Consider the following 19775-nt stretch of genomic DNA (forward strand, 5'->3'; position numbering starts at 1 on the left):
ATTATAATAATTAATTCCAGTGTGTTAAGTGCTAGAAATAAAATTGAACCAGATATTGTCATATAATTAACATGAAGAGCTTCTCTGGTGGCTCAGCTTATAAAGAATCTGCCTGCAATGTGGGAGACCTGGGTTCAGTCCCTAGGTTGAGAAGATCCTCTGGAGAAGGGAAAGGCTATCCACTCCAGAATTCTGGCCTGAAGAATTCCATGGATTGTATAGTCCATGGAGTCGCAAAGAGTCGGAAATGACTGAGCAACTTTCACTTCACGTCAAACACTATAAAACATTATTCATGAAATACTCCATACTCTTTTTACATCCTTTTCTTATGCTAAGTCTTTGGTCTAATCTGTATTGATATGCATAACTGACAGAACATTCAATTCAAAGCAGCCACGTTTCAAGTGCTGATGAATTACTTACACCATAATGAACGGCACAGGTCTAAAGCATAGATGGTGATACCCAGTGGCAAGAAAAAATTATCTGAACTCCTTCCAAACCCTTTTCATGTGGCATGACTATTAATTCTCACAACAGCAACAACAATCCTGTGAAGTATTATTATCTACCTTTATGATGAGGAAACTGAGGCCCAAAGAAGTTAAATTGACCGTGGCCTTCCAGCTAGTCAGTGATGGAGCTGGGATTCAAATTCAGCTCTGACCACCTTTTCCTATATCCGCCTGCTTTAGCCACCTTTTTAGGCTGTTCCAGTGAGAAACCTGGGCCTACAGTGAGGGATCATTACATCAATTTTATGGCAACATCTGAGGCCTTGCCAGCTGAGCCCGTGCAGCTGATGCATGTGAAATTTCAAAGCTTAAAGCAGCAAGGAGTCCATTAAAGAGATGATTTTTTTTTTTCAGAATTTATCAAAACACTTATTTATCTAGAACCCAATTTCTGATCTGCTGAGCCTAATTACTTGATTTGAGAGTCTCAGTCTTTAGAAATGCACTAATCTGCCTGACTGAATCACTGCTTCTTACCTTAACCTTGCTGAAGAGCTCACATCAAAATAAATTATGGGGAGAAATTTTTTCTAAGTAGAGATGGCCCTGACATTTAGTGAACAATCAAGTCCAGAGATGGGAAGCTAAAATTATCAAGGGAATAGAAGAATTTAATAATAAATAATGGGCTTTGAAAAAGCAAAATCACCAGTCTAAAAGATAAGCTGGACAGGCAAAGCCTGAGGAGAAGGAAAGTACAATATAAGATCTTGAGGCCATGGTGGCTATGGTAGAGTGAACAGCAGTATATCAAAGGCACACCTGAGACCCAATTCGCTCTGTAGCCGTGGGCCTGGGTCCTAGATGTCTCTTGGAACCAGGGACCCACCTTTGCAAAATGCTGACCAAGGATTAGAGAAGCAGTTTGAGATTTTTAAGAGCTGAATAAAGAGTCTCAAACCCATGATTCTGAGTTAACAAGCCATGGATATAAAGCAAACTAACGCCCCAAATATGAAGCTGAAGCAGCCTGAATATTAAGTGTATTCCCTTCTCCAGGGAATCTTCCCAACCCAGGGATCGCACTTGGGTCTCCTGCACTGCAGGTGGATTCTTTACTGTCTGAGCCATCAGGGAAGCTCAAATTATTAAGTACATTAACATCTAATACCATTTGTTGATTTCCTTACTATCTACATGATCTCTCTATTTGATGTCACATGCATGAGTGCGTTCTAAGTCACTTTAGCTATGTCCAACTCTTTGTGACCCTATGAACCAGAGCCCCCCAGGTTCCTCTGTCCATGGGATTCTCCAGGCAAGAATATTGGAGTGGGTTGCCATGACCTCCTCCAAGGGATCTTCACAACCCAGGGATGGAACCCATATCTCTTACGTCTCCTGCATTGGCAGGTGGATTCTTTACCACTGGCGCCACTTGGGAAGCCCATTTGATGTCACAGAAACATCCTAACTTCATTATGTTTCAAACAAAGTTCTTTATCTTTCTCCGTAGGGTCTTTCCCACCCACTTCGTCTGTCATTTCCCATCTCTGAAATGAAACCTTTGAGATTCATTCTAAGTACCTCCCAATCCCACCCCCTGCACCCCTACCCCCCAACATGTGCAGTTCTATCAGTTTTATCTCCTAAATACCCTGTGACTCAGTTTCCTAATTCAAAACCCTTGAAGACCCTTCTTACTAATGCCTCTGACTTTCTGTTCACTGTACCTGGGAAGATCTTTTCTAAATGTCAGTCTAAATACGACTTGTTCATTCTGGTTTAAACTCATCACTGCTTCTCATGCCACCCAAGACAAAATACAAGCTCTTTAACAAAGCTCTCTCCTTAGCCCCTCTCCATTCTCATTTCAAGTTCAGGTCTCTCTGCATGAGCCAAGGACCACCTTCTTTCCCATCTGGTCATCACATTTGCCCTTTCCTCTCCCCAACCCCTACCTCTGCCTCACCCCCTGTTCATCCTTTAGGACTTGGCTTCACTGCTAGCTTCTTTCAGGAAGCCTTCCCTGAGCCTCAAAGTCTGAGATGGGCACCCAAGACATGTGATTTCATCATTCCTCATGCCTCCCCTATTGCAGCTCCTTTCATGAACAGTTCACTTGTCTTCAACCCCCAATAGGAGCTCCCCATCACTCTCCTGTTCAATCTTCCAACCCCAGTGCCTTACAGAGTAAGCAATAAATGCTGAACTGAATGAGAACTGAATGTTTGTGGAGAACACCAAATATCAGTTATTCCTACTTTTTCCCAACTCAAAACTTAGCTTCCATTAAAGTTTGGCAAGTATCTCTGGAAAAGCAAACAGTCAATCCAATAAGATCTGCCTTTCAATTTCTAAATGAAAGCTCAGTGGACGAGTGCAGGTGTCACCATGAAATGCTTTGAGTTAGTGCAGAGTGGGGTCCACATGAGAGGCTGTGAACTTACACAGGCAACAAGAAGTTCTAGAAGGATTAGGCCCTGGAAGCAGGGCCCTTCCCATTATCTTCTTTCCCATAACAGGACAGTAACCTGATGGCTTCCACCCCCCAACAATCGGAACAGAGTCCTCCATGTGAGTGGTCAGGCAGGGCACACATATCTGCTTCTTGGAACTCCTTGGCACCGTGGTCTGTTTGACTGAGTTTTATAACTAACTTCAATTACTTGGAAAGGAAAAAACATTTTCCTTCTTTGCAGCTTGAAATGTCTCATCAAAGAAATGTGGAGACTATGGAAACCAGATTTGATTGGCAGCCAGCTCTTTGCTTCGATCACTTCTGCTGTTCAGCAGCTCTCTTTGGACAAAGGAGTTTGGGCTTTTCTGACAGCCTGATGGGTAATGACATAATTTTAATAATCCTCTCCCCTCAGGGGAAAAAGTAAAAAAGGAAACTTCATAATGAAATTACTGTGCCTCAAAGATGTGGTCGTTAGGTTCATCCTTTCTGCATTGTTCATGTCCAAGGCTCTGGAAACAAGATGCGTATTTCAGGCATGCCTAACACTGCTGTTGGTGCTGTTTTTTGCACTGCCTTGAAGACCGGTGAGGCCTGTAGAAGACTGAGCCCAAAGTGTGAAGCCTCAGAACTGCTATCAGAATATACTCACTCTCAATTCAGCCCTGCTCATCATGTAAAATCATGGATCTAACTCTTCAAAAATTAGAAGACCCTTGTCTTTTAGACTCTAATTTCCAATGGTAAGATCAGGGTGGGGAGAGATGCTTATCTCCCATTCTCACTTGTCTGCAGTGGGCAGAAAAGGATGGGTAGAACGCTTCATGCCTCTGTCTCTCTACTCTACACCCCACCTGTGTTTCTTTTCTGATCGACTGATGAGATTGGAAAATAAATATGGTGACTCAAAATCTTGGAGGTTTAGAGTTCAGGTAGATTTATCAATTGGGATGGTTTTGGCTGAAAATAACAAGACACTGAAGGTGTCATAAGCATACTTGAGCTTAAGTAACAAGAAGCCCAGAGTCAGGGTGATCCAGCATTGGTGTTGCTGCTTAACATTGTCATCAAGGACCTGGGTGCTGCCCATCTGCCTGGTCTGCCATCCCCAGCATGCCGACCTGCCTGCCCTCATGACCTGCCCCAACTCCAAACTTAGTGTCCTTAGGCAACAGTGTCCAAAAACAAAACATCAGGCTGGGGAGGAATAAGAAGAAGAAAGTACCTTGTCACAGCATTTCTCTTTTAAGAGAGGAAAGGTCTTACCAACACTTCCTGCCAGTTTCCTCTTTAATCGCATTGGCCAGAATCAGGCCACACGATCATGTCCTTACTGTAAGGAAGGCTGGGAATGGGAGTGCCTGGCATTTCCAGCCTCTACAGTGGAAGACCAGCTCTGCTGACGAGACAGGGCACCTACTGGTGTCGAGTAGACAACCATCAGTGCCTGTCCCATGTGTTGGTTGGAGTCAGAGCAAAGGCCAGGTCAAGGCCTGCTCTCTAATTTAACCCCTTTCAGTAGGAAAGTCAGCATCTGTACCTCCTCCTGTCAGATTCCTGTGTCTTATCTGTTAGTCCGAAGCTCTGAGCAAGGAGAAAGTCACGATTATCACCCTCAAACACTGTTGACAGTAGGAAAATAAACCAGTACCCTCAGTCTTTATCTGCAAAGTGAGGGGTTTGCATGAGTGTCTCTGAAGCCCCTTCCAGCCCTGACGTTCTGTGGTTCTATGACTATGCATTCAAATGTCTCCATGCAGTGAATCAAATCACAAGTAGCCTAAGAAACATTATGAAAGGAAACAATTTGACTCACATTGACTTACTCTGGCCTTGAGGAATCAAAACTAGTAAATAAGGATGAACTTTGATGCCAGTGTCAGTTTAATAAAAATAGGAACTTGTGAATATGCCCCAAGCCTGTTGTTCAATGTAGCCATGTAATGGGCTGACAAGAGTTTAGGAAAATTGTTATTCGCTTGAAACTGAGTTTTGTAAGACAAGAAGAATGACAAGGCACTAAAAATGAGTCTCTTGTTCATCTCTGCTTTGAAATAATCTCTAAGTCTACAGGATACAGCCTGGGTCCTGACAGGCTTGACCTAGCTTATAAAAGTTCCCAGCATCAGCCTCTATTCACACATAATAATAACAGCTAATGTTTTTAGTCTTACTCCCTGTTCAATACATATTAAACACTTTCTTGTCATTGTCTCCTTTAACCCTCACAACAAGAATATTGCTATAATGTTAATATCTCCATTTTACATGTGAAAAAACTGGAGTTAAGTAACTTGCGCAAGGTCACACAGAGAAATGTAATGGAGTTAGGATTTGAATTTAGGCAGTCTGTGTCCAGAGCCCATGCCCTTAACCACTATGTTATATTTCTCTGACAGTATCTAAATATTTTTTAAACTTTTCTTTACATTTCTACTTCTACCACTAATCCATAGGGGTCATTGTTTTTCTACCCACTGAAGCGACTTAGCAGCAGCAGCAGCAGCAGCAGCAGCAGCAGCAGTATTGTATCTGGGGCTTCCCTGGTGGTGCTAGTGGTAAAGCATCTGCCTGAGATGCAGGAGATACGGGTTCAATCCCTGCATTGGGACAATATCCTGGAGGAGGGCATGGCAACCCACTCCAACATTCTTGCCCAGAAAATCCCATAGACAGAGGAACCTGGCAGGCTACAGTCCATGGGGTCACAAAGAGTTGGACTGAAGCAACTGAGCACGCACACATGCAGTATTATATCTGACAGCAAATAGACACTCAATAAATACTTGAAGAATGGATGAATGAATGAACAAATGACTTCCTGTGCAGACTTTTCAATGTTCTTCAAACAGACTCTATTACACCACCCCGCTGCTGTGCCCCACCTTATACAGCTCCCTCTGCCCAGCAGACTCCTACTAATCCTTTAGGCATGTGCTCAGATGTTGTATCCATGCTGTGTTCTTTCCATCCATCTTCCAAAGAGAAAAATAGGTCACATGGAAAACAAGTCACATAAGAAGGAACTAGAATCAGAATGACACAGGATTTGCATATTAATCAGATTAGCTAACAAAAGTCCCCAGGTCTCAGTGGCTGAACATAATAAAATCACTTACCATCAGCAGAAGCTGAGGGCAGGGCTCTGCTATCATTAAGGGACAGAGGGTCCATCTTGTGACAACATCATCTTGAGGTGTGGCCTGGAAGACCACCATGGATGGGAAAGAGACAGCCTGGAAGACAGGGCGAGCCTGAAGTAGGCACATCACTCCCCACCACACTCCACCATAACTCAATCTCATGGCTCTGACCTAACTGCAAACAAGGCTGAGAAATGAGGCAGTCTTGCCCACAAAGAAGATGAAATAAATTTGATGAACACATAATATTCTTTTCACCAGAGCTCCTTCACAGTAATATGGAAAAATACCTTCAAAATTCTATTGAATAGTATCTTCATCTTAGCAAATTCTACACCTAGACACATTTTCAGTCAAGCATAAAAGTAGGATAAAGCAATGTTCAGGCATGCAATATCTCAGATGTGCCTGTTCTCAGGAAGCAACCAAGAAATATAAACAAGGAAGTCAATAAAGGAAGAAGAAAATATCAAATTCAGGAATGAGCAATCCAAGGCAGGAGAGAGTTGAAGAGAATCCAGAAGAGTCAAAAAATGGCCCAGAGAACGGCAAACCCAAACTTGACCAGAAGGGTATAAGGGGGCCACATTTGAAGATGGGGAAAAGGGAAGGGGGCTGGTATATAAATGGATGACATACCACCCTGCTCCCTCATCTTCATTACAGAAAGTCAATAAACAACATCACAGATTTATAGATCTAGAAATTTCAATATAGGCATATTACTTAGAAACAGAGAAGTAAATGACAAATGGAACAGTTAAAAAGAGTTGGAAAGTGTTGCTCTAGGATAGTTGAACTTGGAAGTAGGGTGAGCTGAACTTGGAAATAGGGTGGGATACAGCCAGAGGATGCCATTTGTCATTCTAGCTCTTGGTAGAGTATTTGAGTATTTAACCACGTAATGTATTTCTTGGCTAAAATTTTACATATTTTTTAAATAAACAGGAAAAAGAGATAAAGAGGTTTTCATAATTTTTTCCTTCATCCTACCTAAAGCTCCCCCCCACGGACCTTATTATGGCCTCAAATGTCAAAGAGGGAAGAACGAGACAGGGTAAATGTTTATTAATATGACATCTTGTTTGAACTCCAAACAGAGTATTTTCACTTTCGTCCAGTTCTTTCAATTCTTCAAAAAAAACACTGGCCAATGGTCCCATCAAATTGCTAACATCCACTGGATCATGGAGAAAGCAAGAGAGTTTCAGAAAAATATCTATTTCTGCTTTATTGACTATGCCAAAGCCTTTGACTGTGTGGATCACAATCAACTGTGGAAAATTCTGAAAGAGATGGGAATACCAGACCACCTGACCTGCCTCTTGAGAAACCTATATGCAGGTCAGGAAGCAAGAGTCAGAATGGGTCATGGAACAACAGACTGGTTCCAAATAGGAAAAGGAGTACATCAAGGCTGTATATTGTCACCCTGCTTATTTAACTTATATGCATAGTACATCATGAGAAACGCTGGTCTGGAAGAAGCACAAGCTGGAATCAAGATTGCTGGGAGAAATATCAATAACCTCAGATATGCAGATGACACCACCCTTATGGCAGAAAGTGAAGAGGAATTCAAAAGCCTCTTGATGAAAGTGAAAGTGGAGAGTGAAAAAGTTGGCTTAAAGCTCAATGTTCAGAAAACGAAGATCATGGCATCTGGTCCCATCACTTCATGGCAAATAGATGGGGCAACAGTGGAAACAGTGTCAGACTTCATTTTGGGGGGCTTCAAAATCACTGCAGATGGTGACTGCAGCCATGAAAGTAAAAGATGCTTACTCCTTGGAAGGAAATTTATGATCAACCTAGATAGCATATTGAAAAAGCAGAGATATTACTTTGCCAACAAAGGTCTGTCTAGTCAAGACTATGGTTTTTCCTGTGGTCATGTATGGATGTGAGAGTTGGACTGTGAAGAAAGCTGAGCGCCGAAGAACTGATGCTTTTGAGCTGTGGTGTTGGAGAAGACTCTTGAGAGTCCCTTGGACTGCAAGGAGATCCAACCAGTCTATTCTAAAGGAGATCAGCCCTGGGTGTTCATTGGAGGACTGATGCTAAAACTGATACTCCAGTACTTTGGCCACCTCATGAGAAGAGTTGACTCATTGGAAAAAACTCTGATGCTGGGAGGGATTGGGGGCAGGAGGAGAAGGGGACAACAGAGGATGAGATGGCTGGATGGCATCACTGACTCGATGGACATGTGTCTGGGTGAACTCCGGGAGTTGGTGATGGACATGGAGGCCTGGCGTGCTGCGATTCATGGGGTCGCAAAGAGTCGGACACAACTGAGCGATTGAACTGAACTGAACTGAATGGTCCCATCTTCCTGAGTAGGTTCAAGGGAAGAGGGGAAAACAGATGGGGCCATGAACACAGGCCCTGAAATTTCACCAGTGACCACCACCCATGTCTGCCTCTCCTTCATCTTGCCCCCAAAAAAGTTAAAAATAAGACATTTTAGGCATTTTTCTGAAATCAATGTGCTCTATGTGCTCTTTATCTAGTTTGACGTGACTGTTTTGGTGATCACCCATAAGTATTGCCTCCCAAATTGCTGGTACAGCTATCAGTCTTACCTGTCTAATTTCAATAATTCACCTTTAGTTTTTGTAGGCAACGTTTGTCCATTTCTTGGCTCTCTTGCTACCTTCATACTTCTAAAAGTTTACCAGCAATAGTTCTGCTGTTAGTTCTGTAAGATCTATTAGAATGTCATTTACTTGGTCCTAAATACTTGACAACCTAGACAGCATATTAAAAAGCAGAGACATGTATAATATCATATAAGAAATGAATTGTCAGTCCAGGTTTGATGCAGGATACAGGATGCTTGGAGCTGGTGCACTGGGATGACCCAGAGGGATAGTATGGGGAGGGAGGTGGGAGGGGGGGGTTCAGGATTAGGGACACGTGTACTCCCGTGGTGGATTCATGTTGATGTATGGCAAAACCAATACAATATTATAAAGTAATTAGCCTCTAATTAAAATAAATAAATTTAAATTAAAAAAAAAAGCAGAGACATTACTTTGCCAACAAAGGTCCATCTAGTCAAAGCTATGGTTTTCCAGTAGTCATGTATGGATGTGATAGTGGCCTATAAAGAAAGCTGAGCACCAAAGAATTGATGCCTTTGAACTGTGGTGTTGGAGAAGACTCTCGAGAGTCCCTTGGACTGCAAGATCAGACTAGTCAATCCTAAAGGAAGTCAGTCCAGAATATTCATTGGAAGGACTGATGCTAAAACTGAAACTCCAATACTTTGGCCACCTGATGTGAAGAACTGACTCATTGGAAAAGACCCTGATGTTGGGAAAGACTGAAGGTGGGAAGAGAGAAGAGAAGGGGATTACAGAGGATGAGATAGTTGGACGGCATCGCCGACTCAATGGACGTGAATTTGAGTAAGCTCTGGGAGTTGGTGATGGACAGGGAAGTCTGCCATGCTGCAGTCCATGGGGTCGCAAAGAGTCACACAACTGAGTCACACAACTGAGTGACTGAACTGAACTGAACTGAAGAGGCAAGAAGTCATATGAAGAGCCTCAGAGCTTAGTACTTAGTTCATTGAACCAAGGTATTTATCTCCTTAGGGTTCCCACAGCACATTGACCTAACATCCATCATTATGTCTGTATACAGTTTTTTCCTGCCTGAGACACAGTGAGCTTGAAGGTAAGGACAAAATCTTAGTTTATTCACGTCTGTAGGATTAAATACACAATTCAGAATATTCTATAATATTCTACATGTTCAACACATGTTTATTAAATATTGATTGTAAACTTATAGTTCACGGAAGAGACAAAAACAGCAAGTCTGATGTGTTTCAAATTCAGGGAGGTATAAGGCTTTAGCATGTCACTCAAGATAAATTTTAATCTAGGAACACACCTCTTCCCTGTGCCCCCTCTTTCTCTTTAGTCACTTAAGAACAGAAATTTGGTTTCTAGATTCTGCTGCTTGTTTTTATCCATCATCATGAAAACAAGGGTATTCTTTCTTTGAACTGCATGTGGTTACTTTAAAAAAAAATTTTTTTTTAATTTTTCTTGGAGTATAGTAGGCTTCCGAAGTGACACAGTGGTAAAGAATCTACCTGCCAGTACACGAGGTTTAAGAGATGTGGGTTCAATCCCTGGGTGGGGAAGATCCCCCAGAGTAGGAAATGGCAATCCGCTCCAGTATTCTTGCCTCGAAAATTCCATGGCTCGAAGAGCCTGGTGGGCTACAGTACATGAGGTTGCAAAGAGTCAGACATGACTGAGCGTGCACACACACACACACACACACACACACACACATAATTGCTTTACAATATTGTATTGTTTCTACTGTATAGCGAAGTGAATCAACTATACATATAGCTATACACATAGCTGAGCCACCAGGGAAGCCCATATAAACATATACATATAACCCTTCTTTTGTGGATTTCCTTCCCATTTCAGTCACTAAAGAGCACTGAGTAGGGTTCCCTGAACTATGCAGCAGCTTCTCGTTGTGCTCACTTTTACAACTAAATTTAAATACCATAGAAAGGGTCCTGATTGGTTTCTGCTCTTCAGTTAATCCTTGTCTGAGGCCCCAGCTTGGAGAGGGAGATCAGACCCCCTCCTGGGGCGGGCACCTGTGTGACAATTCCAGCAGCATGGTTATTCTATGAGGCTTTTGTAATCAGAACCTCTCTCTGGGGATAGTTTACTGACACTGGAAGTTTGTCATGGTTACAGAGCACTTTGATTTCACAAAAATAAGAGGTCTTCTCTGCTGAGGTGGCAAGTGCTGTTTTGTTTAATACAGATTAACTGGGGAAGAACCACAAGTTCAGTGTTAAAGAGCCAAGATTTCTCTCCCCTCCCTGAGCCAGCCTGCTCAGAAGATAGTGATACGTGTTTATAGTCACTAAATTGAACTGAAGAGAAAGTCAAGTTGGAAGGCATCTGTCTTTGAAAAGAGGCCATCAGAGGCAGGCTCCTGCCCTATCTGCCCATAGAAGTCCTCATATCCCCAGCCATGGGCCCTCTTGGTAATAAACAAATGCAGCTAAGAGTTTGTATTTGGCATAAGAGCCCGATCAATGTTACCTAAAAACAAAATAAAAACAAAAAGGTGACCAAATCTGAGTACTGGGCTTTGGCTCCAGTCAATACAATGCAGGCAAGAGCTGGGGTCCCAGTCTCAGACTAACTTTCTACACCCAAGAAACAACAGCGATTATATCAACCCTGGAACCTCAGTGGGAGGGTCAGCATTTAATGGAAAAGTGCTCTCCTCACAGTTCTCCCCCTGAGCCTGGAGATTAGATGTCTGTGTTGCTATTCCATACCTGACAACAGAAAAAATATATATTTAAATGACATCCAGTGCTGACAAGAATGTTGTACAGATAATACATCAAAATTATGGAGATGCTGTAAATCGATACAAATCTTTGGGAAAATAATTTGCTCATAGATCTTAAAAGTCATAGAAAGTTTTCTACCCTCTCATTCCTGGAAATTTATCCTAGTGGGAAAAAAAAATCTAAAATTAGGATACAGCTTTGCAAAGTGCACTTATTGTAGCATTATTTTACAAACTATTATAGGAACAGGAAATATCCTAACCGTGCAAGGATAAGAAAGTGTTAGACCATGGTCCACCCACACAATGGAAAGTATTTATCAATTAAAATTATTATAAAGACTGTAGCATGTGGGAAAGCACTTACAAAGTGCCTGCAGGGGACCCAGGCCACGAGTGGAGGCGGAAGTGCACGGCAGCAGCCCTGGGCAATGGTGGGCGTCCCTGGAGCGGCCACCTTCCAGCCTGGTGCTGACAAAAGGGTGCCAGCGATGCCTGGATCTCCTGTGAAAGTGAAGATACAGTCAAGCTCCTCACCTCCCACCATGCCACCCCTTCCACCAATAAATCCTGGAGGACCCAGGCCCGTGTCATTCACTCCTACAGCATTGAGCAATGGCATCAACAATTCTCCTCCTACCCTTAGCAGTACCCCATCACCACCACAAAGATTCAGCAATGGTCCTGCCTCTTCCACATCATCTGCACTAACTAACCAACAGTTGCCAGCCACTCGTGGTGCTCGGCAGCTCAGCAAGTTGAAACGCTTCCTCGCCACTCTGCAGCAGTTTGGCAATGTCATCTCACCTGAGACTGGGGAGAAGGTGCAGACTCTTGTTCTAACACTGGTCAACTCAACAGTAACAATTGAAGAATTCCATTGCAAGCTCCAGGAGGCTACAAACTTTCCTCTTCATCCTTTTTTTATTCCATTCCTCAAGGCCAACCTTTCTCTGCTGCAGCAAGAACTGCTGCACTGCGCTTGGGCAGACCCCATCCCAGTACCTGGCTCAACGCGAACACCGTCTGCTCAACACAAGTATTGCGTCCCCTGCTGACTCTTCTGAGCCGCTCATGGAAGTGCATGGAAATGGAAAAAGGCCCAGTCCAGAGAGGCGGGAAGAGACCAGTTTTGAAAGAGATGCAATTGCTCCTGAACCTCCTGCCAAGAGAGCGTGTACCATTAGCCCTGCTCCCCGGCACAGTCTTGCCCTCACTGTACCCTTCATGAATGCTGGGGGCCAGTTCCATCCTACTCCGCCTCTTCAGCACTACACCTTAGATGATATCGCAACTTCCCACCTATATCGTGAGCCTAGCAAGATGATAGAACACCGAGAAGTTCGTGATAGACACCACATTCTTAGTCTAAATGGAGGCTATCAAGATGAGTTGGTAGACCACCGTTTGACAGAAAGGGAATGGGCTGATGAATGGAAACATCTTGACCGTGCCCTCAACTGCATTATGGAAATGGCAGAGAAAACAAGGTGCTCCATGGCAGTCCTGCGGCACTGTCAAGAAGCAGACCATGAAGAACTCAACTACTGGAAAAGACGATTCAACAAAAACACAGAAATGAGGAAAACAGGGAGTGAGTTGGTCTCCAGGCAGCACAGTCCTGGGAGCGCAGATTCTCTCAGCAATGATTCTCGCCGGGAATTCAACAGTAGGCAGGGAATAGGATATGTACCTGTGGAGTTTTGGAAAAAGACTGAAGCTGTGAATAAGGTGAAAATTCAGGCCATGTCAGAAGTACAGAAAGCTGTTGCTGAGGCAGAGCAAAAAGCCTTTGAAGTGACTGCAACCAAGAGAGCTAGAATGGAGCAGACAATAGCAGACGTCAAACGGCAGGCTGCAGAGGATGCCTTTCTCGTCATAAATGAGCAGAAGAGTCAACGGAGAACTGCTGGAACTGTGGCCGCAAAGCCAGTGAAACTGCAGTGGCTGCAACATCGCACAATACTGCGGCTGTTTCTGCCCTTACAAAGTGCCCTTACAAAGGCCCTAGTACAAAAACCAGGACAAGAGAGCACCAGAAAAGAAAGCCATAATCTTATTTTTCTTATGAATACTGATATAAAAATAATAAATAAACTGAGCAAATTGAATCCAGCAACATACTAAACACATAATATACCATAGCCAAGTTGGGTTTATTCTAGAAATACAAGGATGATTCAGTAACAGGAAATAATCTGTTCATATAATTCTCCATATTAATAGATCAAAGGAGGAAAAACACATGATGTCATCTCAACATAGGCTGCAAAAGCATGTAATAAAATAAATCCAACAGTTATTTCCCAATTGAAAATATTTAAATTCTTAGTAAAATAGGAAAAATAGGTATTTTCTCAATTATCTGTATATCTAAGCTAAGCTAAGTCGCTTCAGTCATGTCCGACTCTGTGCGACCCCATGGACTGCAGCCTACCAGGCTCCTCCGTCCATGGGATTTTCCAGGCAAGAGCACTATGTATGTAGCTATATTGAGCTTTGGTTATTTAGAACTATAAGAATACAGCAACAGATGAACTGATGAGTTCCTTAAAGACTAACTGAGTGCAATGACTATTCAAAGGTTCAAAGGCAAATCCTGTCCTGATCTTTGCAGATTGTACCTTTAAGTCCAAGTTAGTTTACCTCTATACTCATTAGAATGCTTTGAGCTGCAAACTATTCCCATTCTCAATATTTTCCAGTAGCTTTGCTTTATGCAGATAAGCAATTCCAAGTCTATCAACCCACATGTTCTCACCATTGCCTCCTTCTTACCACCAATCTCCATCTCATTCACCTGTTCCAGTAATTTGGGTTTTTCCTAAAGATATACCAAGCACATTCCTGCCTTGGGACCTTTGAACTTGCTGTTTCCCCTGTCTAGAAAGTTCTTTCCTCAAATGTTTTAATGGCCCACTCCCTCACTTTATTCACTTGCCTGACCAAACAGCAAGCCTCTCAGATATATGACCCCCAATCGACACTTCCTGTCTTCTTACCCCGCTGCATGACCTGATATCATTCTATGTACTCATGTGTGTACTGTTTTTTTCTGTTAACAGAAATTATGTTTCATGAGGATAGGCACTTTGACCACATTGTTTAGGACAGCACCGGGCACATAGTAGCTGCTAAGCAGGCAACAGGTTAAGTGAATTGTTGAAATAAAGAGGAAAATATGACTCACACATATTTAAACATCAAGGAACTTGTTATCTCACAAAGCTAAATCCCCAAGGTAGGACTAGGTCCAGGAAATAGTAAAGGTTTTTTTCTCTTTCTCTGAAATTCTCTATGGTCTTCCCCCTTTAGCATGCCTGCTTTATCCTTAGAAAGAGGCTGCCCGCATGGTCACAAGATGGCTGCAGCAGCACCTAGAGCAACATGCTTTCTCTTTCATGTCCATTTGAGAGAGAGAAAGATTCTCCCTTTATACCAGTCAGAGTTCTCTCATGTTGACACATAAAATTAACCATCATTCCTCACCCATTGTGAAATTAAAGTCCTTCCCTTCCATCTGATTGAGCTCCCTTTGTTCATCACATGCCCACCCTGACCAACCACTGAAAAGGAGGATTGAATTCCAATTCTGGCTCACATGAATGAGGATCCATCCCTGGAGAAGGGCTAGAGTCAGCCTCTACTGTCTCACAATGGAGGAGTTTCAGGAGGAAAAAGTAGGTGAATCCTTGTCTTAAACAGACAACCAACCATGAACTATAATCTCTGACTTCAGAGAACTCTCAAGCCCAGGAAACCCTTTCTGACAGAGTAACTAGCCTCTTGGGATCTTGAAACACAATTAAACTGTACATGAAACAACAGACTGGTTCCAAATGGAGAAAGGAGTACGTCAAGGTTGTATATTGTCACCCTGCTTATTTAACTTATATGCAGAGTACATCATGAGAAATGCTGGGCTGGATGAAGCACAAGCTGGAATCAAGATTGCTGCAGGAAATATCAATAACCTCAGATACGCAGATGATACCACCCTTATGGCAGAAAGCAAAGAAGAACTAAAAAGTCTCTTGATGAAAATGAAAGAAGAGAGTGAAAAAGTTGGCTTAAAACTGAACATTCAGAAAATGAAAATCATGGCATCCAGTCCCATCACTTCATGGCAAATAGATGGGGAAACAATGGAAATAGTGATAGACTTTATTTTCTTGGGTTCCAAAATCACTGCAGATGGTGACTGCAGCCATGAAATTAAAAGATGCTTCCTCCTTGGAAGTAGAGCTATGACCAACCTGGACAGCGTATTAAAAAGCAGAGACATTACTTTGTAAACAAAGGTCCATCTAGTCAAAGCTATGGTTTTTCCAGTAGCCAGGTATGGATGTAAGAGTTGGACCATAAAGAAAGCTGAGTACTGAAGAACTGATGCTTTTGAACTGTGGTTTTGGAGAAGACTCTTGAGAGTCCCTTGGACTGCAAGGAGATCCAACCAATCCATCCTAAAGGAAATCCATCCTGAATATTCATTGGAAGGACTGATGCTGAAACTGAAACTCCAATATTTTGGCCACCTGATGTGAAGAACTGATTCATTAGAAAAGACCCTGATGCAAAGAACTGACTCATTGGAAAAGCCCCTGATGCTGGGAAAGATTTAAGGTGGGAGGAGAAGCGGAAGACAGAGGATAAGATAGTTGGATGGCATCACTGACTCAATGGACATGAGTTTGAGTAAGCTCCAGGAGTTGGTGATGGACAGGAAAGCTTGATGTGCTGCAGTCCACGGGGTTGCAAAGAGTCGGACATGTCTGAGCAACTGAACTGAACTGATGTCTTGAGTAAAGTACCACTCTTAGACAGGAGACCTGTCTCAAAACCTTTCCTCCTGGGAGAGACTGAGCACTGGGGGAAAGAGAGTCAAATATAACCCTTTCTTGAGGGAAGGAGACCGAAACAGCAGTATAAAACACGTTTCACCAGAGAGCATTTTTCACAAATCAGTATCAAAACATGAAGCATGTACAAAATAACATATTCCTCCACAGTAATTAAAGGTCATTTACTTCCTATTCAGGCAGTATGAAGAAAGGCAGCATTTCAACACAGGAGAAAATATGTCGTCAGCAAAATCAGCCAGGCTGTAAGTTACTGAGACTATATCACCAGACAGATACCTACACTCGTAAACCAATAGTTCCACTAAAAGTTGCTTTGGTCACAACTCTGACATTAAGGTGATTTCCTAGCAAAAAGAGCCCCAGAGAGACGTTGAAAAACATCTGAAGTATTGTCTACCATTTGAACAATGTTACAACATCCAATGTAACCTGCTGCAAAAGCACAAATCAACTTCTAATGTAGCCTCCCTAGAAAATATTTGATCATTTTTTACAGTGGCTCCTTTTACAGTGAGATGCTTTAAATCTCATATAATTATTTTATTTTTGATTAGCTGTTGAGTTGTCACTAACTATATTAAGCCATTTGGGGATGAATGTTTCACATGCCTTGAAAATGCTACTTTCTCAACATCCGATACATCCAAACTATTGTAAGTTGGCCTCCTTCTCAACCCTCGGCACTGGAGGCTGCAAACAACCATAGCAAAGGCACATATTTTGTTTCTAACACAAAAAAGAGTAAGGCTCTGAGTAAAACTTTCTTGCTTCTTTCTAATTATCTTGCAAGGGTATCTTCTTCAAAGGGGCTACTGTTTACTCACATGACATGGGTCTAAATATTATCCAACATTTGTAAGCTATTTCATGAAAAAACATCCACTAATTTTGTAATAAATGAGAGGGAATTGGAGAAGATTTGAAGACACCCAACATTGCCAGAAAATTTACTAGCCAGAAAATTTGATACAAGTTGCCCCAGAACACAGCCAGCAAGGGACAGAGCTGGAGAATCCAGCCCAGGTCTTCATCCTCCGTAACAGGGCTCCCACCACAGGAAGGCTCGCCCCTCAGCCAAGCAGCCTCGTCCCTTTCTGGTGTACCCTTCTGTACACATAGTGGGCTTCTGCTCATGTGCTACAGCAAGGCACAAATTCACTCTAAGTTTTCTTTCATCCAAAGCGAAGTCCTAGTGAAGATTTAAACATTCATAAGGAGATACACATATATATCCCATGAGGATATATATAGATATATCCAACCTAAAGTTGTTCAAAAGAATCATAGCTTTTCCTAGTTCCGATAGGACTGAAACTACACATTAGTAGAGAAACTAATCTCTAGGTCTACTTGATTTTATTCAGCAGAAATCAGGGACCAACGTCAGCCAAATTGTAGAAAGCAGAGAGTCAGACTGAGGCAAGATTAGGAGGTTTCCAAGACTGCTCCGGGCTTCCCTTGTGGTTCAGTTGGTAAAGAATCCACCTGCAATGCAGGAGACTTAGGTTTGATCCCTGGGTTGGGAAGGTCCTCTGGAGAAGGAAAGGCTACCCACTCCAGTATTCTGGCCTGGAGAATTCCATGGATGTGTAGTCCATGGGGTCGCAAAGAGTCGGACACTGCTGAGCGACTTTCACTTTCAGGACTGCTCTAAGGCAAGGGGCTTGAGAGGTTGTAGACAAAGTGAGTCAGGAAATGAAGCAGGAGTCTGAACTGGATGAGAGAATGCGGACAAGGGAGAGCTGACAGGCCATGGAGTCCTTGCAGCAAGGGCCAGGTCACGTTTGTCTCTGAATCCCAGCTTCTGGCATAGTCAATGCTCATCAGTACATACTGAATTTATGATGTATGAAAGAAATGGATGAAAGAATTTATATATACCATGAATGTACACACACACATGTGCATACACACACAGAGAATTGGGGGGGGAGCTTATACACTAGAACACTAGGATCATCGTTAGACAAAACTGACCATTATTATTCATCCTTGTTAATTCTTGTCTCAGATGGATACTTCTTTGCTTCCTTTGCTCTGACCCTTTAAAATCTAAGACTTTGACGCTCAAACTCTGCTTTCTGGGGAACCCAAGCAAGGGTAGGTAAGTCTCCTGGGAGGCGTCTAGAAAAGAATCTCCTCTCTAGTGGAAAGAGACCTATAAAGAGAAATTGTTCTTTCTTCTTCTGGATGCAGTAACATGAAGACATGACGCCTGGAACTGAGGCAGCCATCTAGTAAGCAAGAGAAAAGTTTGCGAAGGAAAACCAGCGTGTTAAGGACAGTGGTGTGATAAGATCAAAGTCATTGCATCCAACCTTCAGACTTCTTATTATGTGAATTTATAAATATTTTCAGTATTTAAGCCATTGTTAGTCCAATTTTCTGTTAGTTGCCGCCCTATTCCACCTGTTACAATGAGACCAACAGAGTGGGATCCCTCACCTGCCAGCTGTAACTCACACGATATTGTTGCAACAAGGCGGTAGCACTGAATTCACTTAAATTGAAATAGTCATGTATTTAGGTCAGGAAGTTCAGAAGCACAATAACTTAGGTGGGTTCGTAAGTATATTGTTGACAATATTTCTGACCAGCTAATTTAGGAGGACCTGATGTAAACAGAGATAAAATCTAAGCCTCATTTCAGCCAATAATCTGACCCCCTCTTCTTTTTTATTGAGAAATCAATAAAACTAATTCATGTAAAGTGAAAAGGGGAAGTGTTAGTCACTCAGTCATATCCGACTCTTTGGGACCCCATGGACTGTAGCCCACCAGGCTCCTCTATCCATGGAACTCTTTAGGCAAGAATACTGAAGTGGGTTGCCATGTCTTTCTCCAGGGGATCTTCCAGACCCACGGAATGAGCCTGGGTCTCCTGCATTGCAGGCAGACTCTTTACTGTCTGAGCCACCAGGGAAGCCCACATAAAATGGTTTGCAATTTGTATTTGTTGATCTTACCTTGTACCAGCCACTATGTTAAGCACTCTACATATATTATCTCTTTGATCCTCAAAACAACCCTATGAAATAGGGAATATTATCATTTTCATTTTATAAATGAGGAAAGGCAAGCTGAAAGGAAGCATCAGATTTCCATCTTGCCATAAATTTCTTCTCTGTTATAATCTCATCCTTTGATATAAATGTTAATGAGTAATGAAATACACAAATATCAGAACACAAGAGAAAGACAGAAAAGCAAGAGACTTCAATAACCCAATCTTAGAATAAGTTAGTCAGTGCTTTGGCAAACAAAGCCAACATGTTCAGAACTTAGAATAAGCTAATATGGGAAAATCCACTTTACATAAGTTTCTTCCAACTCCATTATTCAGTTTCTCTCCAGCAGGCTCTGAGTGGGTTTCTATCTTACCTCTTCCATGACTAGATACTGGGAAGGTTTCCTTAGAAAGGATACCTACCTATTAACAAAAAAAAATTTCCAGTCATTTCCAAAGTTTCCCCTAGAGAATTAATCTTCTTCTAAT

General features: G+C 42.4%; 1 pseudogene; it reads left to right on the forward strand.

Moving 5' to 3' along the window:
• Positions 1–11776: 11776 nt before the first annotated feature.
• On the forward strand, positions 11777–13428 carry LOC133255246 (protein CBFA2T2-like; annotated as a pseudogene).
• Positions 13429–19775: the final 6347 nt, after the last annotated feature.

Source organism: Bos javanicus, chromosome 10 (genome assembly GCF_032452875.1).
Source record: "Bos javanicus breed banteng chromosome 10, ARS-OSU_banteng_1.0, whole genome shotgun sequence".
Taxonomy (NCBI): Eukaryota; Metazoa; Chordata; class Mammalia; order Artiodactyla; family Bovidae; genus Bos; species Bos javanicus.